Consider the following 8864-nt stretch of genomic DNA (forward strand, 5'->3'; position numbering starts at 1 on the left):
CTGCTGAGACATGTGCCTTCTAATGTGTTTCCCACCCAGGGAACATTTGCTAAAAGACACTAACTCACGACAGCTCTTAAAGACTCCAATTATGATTATTTTCAATCACATGGTTCCAAATTCTCTTTAGTAGAACGTTTTCCCTGGTTATTACTAAAGTCCTGAAAAGTCTTCTTAGGAACACTCAGTAGGTTAGGGACCAAGGTAAAACCCTCACACATTAGAGAACGGAAGCAGCATCACATAGAAGAAAAATCACAGGTTTTCAAATCAGAGAGATCTCTGTCCCTCAGCAGCTTGTGATCTGAACCCTTGCTTCGTGATCCATAAAGCACGGATGATGGCAACATGTATCTCAAGAACTTATCATGATAACTAAAGGACACTGCATGTCAGTTAGCTTTTGCTGCCAAACAAATCTCCCCAAAACTTAGTGATTTATAATAACAACTGCTTATTTAACTGGCAAGTCTGTGGGTTTGCAATTTGGGCTGGTTTCAGCTGGGCAGCCCTGCTGGGCTCTGCTGGGCTCTTGAGGCCTAGGCTCAGAACTCACACATCCTCCCCACCGCATTCAACTGGTCAGAACAAATCACAAGGCCGGCCCAGATCGAGGGAGTGGGGAAACATGCTGACGCTTGATGTGACTTGCTTCCAATTATTGTGGCAATATTGAATTCTACCATAGGTTATAAATGGAAAACTCCTGGTCCTCAAACTAAGTGACTAGATCTCTAGCATATTTTTGGTTCAGAATTTCTTGCAGTGGCCTTTTATATGAAACTAAAAAAACAATATTTGTTAAGCCTTTACTCTTCAGCATTGTACTAGATATTGAAGAAGGGAGGATTTTAAAAACATTTATGACAAAGTCTCTGTCTTCAAGGTGATTATAAGCTAATTGGCGGGGGTGGGGGGGATGGTGACACGCATATACAAAGATGAATTACAAGACCAGAGTGAAATATCAGTGTAAGGCAATAGTAGAAGAGAAGAGAGAGTGAGACAGAGACAGAAGTGCGTGGAGTCGTTGGGGAGCTTATCAAAGGAGGAAGGATTTAAGCTGGGTCTTGAAAGATGGTTAAAGTTGGCCCCAAAGCACAAAACTGACATGACTCCCTGACATCCACTTTCTATCCAGGCTCCCTTTCTAGGGGCCCTTCCTCGAAAAGGACTCTCTGTATCCATAGCTTGCTTGATGAAGCTCTGTTTCCAGAGCTGTAGGGGGAAGAGGGGAGAGCTTAATCCTCAGAGCCATTAGTCAAATGGAAGACCTTTCATGGTGATCATCAGAATGACACAGTGGAAAGACTGTGGACTTTTTTAGTGCCAAAAGCTGGCAGTGTATATTGGCTTGTCTTCTCAAAGACTCCATTTCTTCATCTTTTATTCTAACGGGAATTGTTCCGACAATGGAACATCACAGAGGATTTGAATATAATGCTTCTGGCACATAGTAGACAATAAATAAAATTCAGTCCCTCTTATGCTTCTCCATTGCCTCCGCCATTATATCTAACTTAGTTATTAAATGTTCCATTAAAAGTAATACTTATTAAATACCACAGCACTCAGCTTTTGCTGTTGTAGTTGTGCAGCAAAGCTCATTCCAGAAGACCCCAGTACAGCATCTTGCAAGAGAAAGGCGCTCAGTAAATATTTGTCCGTCCTGCTTGCAGTTCCTGAATCTCATCGTGTTCTCTCCTATCTCTGTGCCACTTGCCTACGTTGCTCTGTGTTTCTGGAATAGCCATTCCCCCACCCCAACCTAGCCAAGGAGCTAACTCCCATTCCTCTCAGGCGTCTACTTACTCCTCCAGGAAGTCTTCCCCACCCCTACCTCCCACCCATCCCCACTCTAGCTTAGGTATCTCTCCTAGCACTCCTACAGAAGTACATGGAACAGTATAGGATTTCAGAAAGTGGTTATTGGATGTCTGTCTGAATAGAAGGATGAGATATCACATCCTGAGATATCACATCCTGAGATATCACAAACAGAAATCAATCTGCCAAAAGCTCCTTTCACACTTTTGAGCCAGTATATAGGGTCCCTTGTGACACATAAAATTCTCGAATAAGAGATGGATGCTAAACTTTCTGTGAATAGGTGGGGGTCGGTAATTAAGACTCAGTCTCATAGGATAATAGACCTAACCTGGAAAATTCAGGACGTGCACTCTTAATACTCACAGGAAACAGCAGGTAAGCACCATAATTAGAAGGACATGCATAAACCCAAGGAACACATGCCATTCCCCCTGGAAGTTTTCAGGGGCGAACTTAAGACAAGGTCCTTGGAGATGAGATTCTTTACCAACTGTCAGATCCAGTAAGCACAAGATCCCAAGCCTGACATGTTTGGGAGGCAAATGTTTCTGTCCACAAAAACTGAAGTTAATGGCTCTGAGATCCCTAACAGAAATCATTTTCATCCTGCCAAAGGCTTCAGCCAGCAATGGGGCCAGGAGACCCCAGCTCTCAGCTTCCTAATCTCTACTTTCTCTCTCACCCTCCACAGAACCCTCACCACCCCTCTCTTCCACCTCATCATGCAATGTTTCCTAAGTGTCTTGAGATCAGAGGAAAATAAACATCATTTATCTAGCTTGAAACACCATGAAAATTTTCTTTAAAAATTTGTACAACAAAAACAAAAAGCAGTTGACTCAAATATTAAAACCATGGGGCTTCCCTGGTGGCGCAGTCGTTAAGAATCTGCCTGCCAATGCAGAGGACACGGGTTCAAGCCCTGGTCCAGGAAGATCCCACATGCCGCAGAGCACCTAAGCCCGTGCACCACAACTACTGAGCCTGCGCTCTAAAGCCCACGTGCCACGACTACTGAAGCCCACGGGCCTAAAGCCCGTGCTCCGTAACTAGAGAAGCCATCGCAAGAAGACTGCAGACTGCAACGAAGAGTAGCCCCCGGTCACCGCAACTACAGAAAGCCCACATGCAGCAAGGAAGACCCAATGCAGCCAAAATAAATAAATTAATTAAATTAATTAATTTTAAAAAAAAAGAAAAATTAAAGCCATGAAGAAAACACTAGTTGAATTTAATAAGCAAAATGTATATCATCAGTATACGATGCCTGTATATTTCCCCCCTCTGTTCTTTCCTTCCTTCTTGATATCCATACAAAAAAAATTTACAGATTTTCATGTGCCTGGAAGTCTGCTAGGCCCCTGCATATAAAACTGAAAAGGGCACATTCGTTTTCCACGGTCTAGGCAAGACAGTGGCATGTAATTCACAGTCACTATACAGTGTGAGGAGTGTGACGAGAGAGATATGTCCAGGGCACAGTGGGAACACCAAGAAGAAACGTCCAAATCAGCCTGATGGATCCTAAGAGGTTTCCCAGAGGAAACAAATCTGGAGGATAAAGGTGATTTTAAGGATAAGGAGGGGTATGCCAGGCAAACAATAAAAAAGGATGCAGGTTCCACCCAGCAAGAATGGCAGACACAAAGGCAGAGCAATAAATGGGCATTTGCAGAAGCATACATCACTAGAGGAATGGGGTAGACAAAGCTAAAGAGATACACAGGATTCAGATCATGAAATACCTTGTGTGCAAAGCTGAATTTGTACTTTATCCTAAAAGCTATGGGAGCTATTGAAGGGTGGTAAGCAAGCAATGCTACGATCTGATTTCCATCTAGAAAAGTGACTCCATCATAGGGTGGAAGATGGATAGTAGGGGAATGAAACTGGAGGCAGAGGGACCATCTAGAAAAGTACTGGAGTAAACTGGGTGAGAAATGATGAAGCCCTGATGCACCAAAGCAATGGTCATAGGAAAGGTGGTTGAGGGTCTTTTAATTATGGATGGAACCTTGTATTTTTTTTTAATTTTTAGTTTATGTTGGAGTATAGTTGATTAACAATGTTGTGTTAGTTTCAGGTGTACAGCAAAGTGATTCAGTTATACGTGTACATGTATCTATTCTTTCTCAAGCTCTCTTCCCATTTAGGGCATTACAGAATATTAAGCAGAGTTCCCTGTGCTATACAGTAGGTCCTTGTTGGTTATCTATTTTAAATATAGTAGTGTGTATATGTCAATCCCAATTTCCCTTGTATTTTTGGATGAAACTTCCCAGCAAATAACATACTGTGGTAATCGGCATTACCTGTGGTTTCCTTTGCATTCCTTTTATATTTGTTTTCTGTAAATGTCTGGTTTAGGGAAAATATGTCTTAGCAAAATCACTGTGATCAGAAGCCCATGTTCTTGTCTTATCCCAATCACTTACCAGCTGTGTTCTTTCAGGTGAGTCACTTGTTCTCTCGGAGACTCAGTTTCCTTATTAACAAAACAAGACCATAAAGCTTACCTCCTAACCCTGCATGATAATTAAAATACAATAATTTAATATATTATCATTTAGCCAAATAAGTCTCAAAAGTGCAGTAAATCGTCACATACTGTACTGTATTAGGAATATTTTGGATGCAGAAAAGCCAACCAAAACTGGCTCAAGCTAGAAAAAGGGACGTCCTGGAAAGTCTGTGAGCAGATTTGGCTTCAGACACAGTTTGACTCAGGCTCAGATGAAGTCACCAGGACCCAGATCTTGGCTCTGCTCCTCCCGTGATGGCTCCATTCTCGGGCTCACATTGTAGTCCCCTTCTCTCCTGCCAGCAGCTGCAGACCCACATCATACCACCCAACCCTGTCTCTCCCAGTAGGTTCTTCCATAAGCTTCTCTCACTGGCCTGAACTGGATTACATGCCCACCCCTGTGACCAGAAGATGGAATTCGCATATTGATTTATGCCCATGTCGAGTATTCCACCCCCGGAGGCATCCAAATGTACAGGACTGAAAATGAGGGAGGGAAAGTTCTTCCAAAGCAAAAGCTGCTCCACTCAAACCCTCTGGTTGCTAAGCAGCTGTATAGAGATGAACCAGCTTTGCTGTTGTCGCCACCATTCTGAGACTGAACACTAGAGAGATGTGGCCCTTCTTTCCACTTATGTCATAATCAGAAAAAGGTTATTTATTGTTAAGCTTTGAAGTATTCTTCCAAATGCTCTCATAACACCTACGAGCTATTCAGGGATCACCAGGCTTCCACACGACTCATTTAAGAGGCACTTCTAAAGGTAATAGGAGGCAGAGGGCAAGAGAGAGCTTCTAGCAACAAGAGAGGGCCTAATGGGCAGGAATCAGATAAAGAATCTGACAGTAATCAATAGTAATTGTATTTAAAAGAGGCATGCTCTTCCTCCTTGGAAAGTACCTTCTAGCCCCTGGGGACTTACCCATCTCTTTAAGCTTTAAATCATTTCAGCAGTCTTTCGCATCTAGCCTCCTTGTGAGTGGACCCCAAGAATGAGTTTCCATTGTGCACTCCATGGGAGAGTGTCCAAGAGCAGGGAAACACACAAAACCAACAACTGCCTGGCTATCAATAAAGGTGACCATCAACAACTTAGAAGCTGGATCCCATCATTTTTTTGGCTCTAGGAGAGCAGAGAGGGGAGGAAGCTTTGCCTGTCCTGGAAGTGGCAACATTCACAAACAGGATTCCCCCTTGAAGGCTAAATCTCATATCCTTTAACTTTATTCCTGGATATGTCTGTAGTGCATTCCTCTATTAGAAAGCAAGATCCTTGGGGGCAGCGGCCCTATCTTTTTCATGACTTAACCCAACATTTACCACTAGGCTTGACCCATAGTAGTTGTTTTATAAATGTGTATTGAATCAATGAATTCACTTTACTAGGCATTGTCAAATTCAAAGATCTGAAAGACACCTTGGTCCCTAAAGTTCTCATAGCCTGGTGCGGCAAAAAATGTGAACATAATGGATTTGAAATAAGGCGAGGTATTCTAAGTGTACCCTACCTATGCATGGGCCTTTCCTGTTTATGAAGCACTAAATCCAATCCATTTCTTATTTGACTTTCAGAACACCCAGTGATATTGGCATAGAAGTTTTGCTAGCCTCATTTTACAGACATAAAATCAGTTACTTGGGATGCAAGGGGTAGAAAGATTTAACCAAAGTTACACAATTTATTAGTGACAGCCTGGACTGGCTCTGAATCCCAGGCCTGGGCTCTTCCAATGATGTCTTTGCAGTGTTCCGGAGTGAATGCTGGCATGTTCAACTCTGAACACTACAGGTGTTGAAACAGACTTAACTGTTAAAGATCAACCTTATATTATAAAAGTGCTTTCTCAGTCATTCTCTCTTCTAGTCACTACACTGAATTTGTGTAGCAATTTTATACATAAAAGAATAGGGAATTCCCCGGTGGTCCAGGGCTAAAGAATCTGCCTCCCAATGCAGGGGATGCGGCTTGATCCCTGGTCGGGGAACTAAGATCCCACACGCTGCAGGGTAACTAAGCCCGCGTGCCACAACTACTGAGCCCACGCGAGGCAACTAGAGAGAAGCCTGCGCGCCTCAACCAAAGATTCCCCCAAGTGCCGCGACTAAGACCTGAGGCAGCCAAAGATAAATAAATAAATAAATAAATAAATATAAATAAAAAGAATAGAGACAGCGTTTAAGTGTCTCTAGTGTAGACAAAACATAAAGCTAGTCAGCAACTAAGTTAAAACTAGAATCTAAGACTCCTGGGTTACCACTCCCCCTTTTGCCTTCTCTCTGGCTTTGAAAAAAGACAGTTATGGGATCCTTGGATGGTAAGGATAGAAGAAACATTATGTAGTGTACTCTCCCACCCCATGCAGACAGCTTCTCCTTGTACACTTCCAGTGAAAACACACCACTTCCCACACTGAAATGCAGGCCATCCACTCTTGGAAATCCCTATTATTGGTCTTTATGTCATAAACAAACAGAACTCTGACTCCCTGCCATGTCCGCTCATTGGTTCTGCAGTGGTTCAATTTTATTCTGTTTTCCTGGGTACCTACTACGTGCCAAGCACCCCATAGATAGACACATAGATAGACACATTATTACATCTTTTTTGCAAGCAAAGAAACTGGGACTTTGAGAGGTTAGAAAACTTACCCGAGGTCACAGCTGGGAAGAGGTAAGAAAGACCAGCTCTGCTGTTTTTAAATACAGTGCTGTCCATGGCTTGCACTTAAGGAACACACAAATGAAAATGCATGCCTTCCTCCAGACAGAGCAAATAGGACCAGTTTTGCAGACATGGCTCCCTCTACACCACTCTCCTGTTTTACAAGTCAGTAAAAATGTTCAGGAGCTCCCAATCCAATGGGCGAGGTTCATTAATAATATGTAAAAGTTTATAGTTTATACAGTATAATCTCATAAACATTATTAGTATGCTAATAGAGAGTAATGGCCATGGGAGCATAAAATGAGATGGGGGCTGAAGTGATGGAGCAAAAGAGCTGTCAGAAAATCTGCAATATCATTTTTTCCAGCAACGATATTACAGGGATGATCTCCGGACAGATTCATTTTCCTGGTTGCACCTCTGGATGACCGTGACAGAGTTGAAAGGATGCTGGGCTTGGGATCTGTTGATCTGGGTTCTAGTACTGAATCTGTCCTTAAAGAAGGAAAGGGAATTGACCTTTACTGAAACCTACCCTGTGCCAATGCTCTACTAGGCACTTCCGCAGTGATTTCTCCAACTGTTCTACCTGGGTGACCTCACGCAATTGCTTGGCACATTATGAATATTCAAACATATTTATTCAATTATGCTGAGTTGAAATCACTCCTCCCTCTGGGTTCAGTTTCCTCACTCTAAGATTCCAAGGAAGTCTTCCACCATCTCTCCAAAATACATCAGGCAAGCGACAAAATTTAAATCATCCCACTTTTTTGAAATCAATGCAGGCCAGTTTAGTGCAAGAGACAAGACATCTGGAGTCTTGTCTGCCACTGCCCTCAGTGGCCACAGGCAAGTCACATTATGTAATGTACTACAGTCGGTTTCCTCATCAGAATATAGAGATAATAAAGATGCCAAGACATGAGAAAGTCATGAACTACATGGAAGTGTTTAGAAACACATATATGTTCATTTGGCTCTCTGCACAACACTTGACTGAGTACCAACTATAAGCAAGCTCTCAGGCTGGGACACTGGGGACACAAACATGACTAAGACCAGATTTCTGTATTCAAGAAGTTCACAATGTGCATGTGATGGAGAATGAGGGGTAAGAAGTAATCCTTAAATAAAGCTGTAAATCAAGTTTTGTAGGAAGAGGAGGAACAATGCATTTCATTTGGATGGGATTTTTCAGAGAAAGTTTCATTAAAGAGGATTACAGGGGCTTCCTTGGTGGCTCAGTCGTTAAGAATCCGCCTGCCGATGCAAGGGACACGGGTTCGTGCCCCGGTCCGGGAAGATCCCACATGCCACAGAGCAACTAAGCCCATGCGCCACAACTACTGAGCCTGCGCTCTAGAGCCCACAAGCCACAACTACTGAAGCCCGTGAGCCACAACGACTGAGCCCGCATGCCACAACCACTGAAGCCCACACGCCTAGAGCCCGTGCTCCACAAGAGAAGCCACCGCAATGAGAAGCCTGCACACCACAACGAAGAGTAGCCTCCGCTCGCTGCAATTAGAGAAAAACCCACACGCAGCACTGAAGATCCAAGGCAGCCAAAAATAAATAAATAAATTTATAAAGAGAAGGATTACATTTTTAACTTAGCCATGAAAAATGAGCAGACAATTTCGCAGTTTGACTTTTTTTTTAACCTACCATTATATTTACAATGCATTTAGAGTTTATTTTAACTGCTATACAATATTTCATTTTATGAAGCCACAGCATATTTTGATTTGCCTACTAAGAGACAATTAAACTGTTACCATTTTGCACTATTAGGCTGACTATCCCTGTCCATGCCTCAGTCACTTTTGAGATCTTTCCCT

The sequence above is a fragment of the Lipotes vexillifer genome, unplaced genomic scaffold, assembly GCF_000442215.2.
Source record: "Lipotes vexillifer unplaced genomic scaffold, Lipotes_vexillifer_v1.1 scaffold47, whole genome shotgun sequence".
Lineage (NCBI taxonomy): Eukaryota > Metazoa > Chordata > Mammalia > Artiodactyla > Lipotidae > Lipotes > Lipotes vexillifer.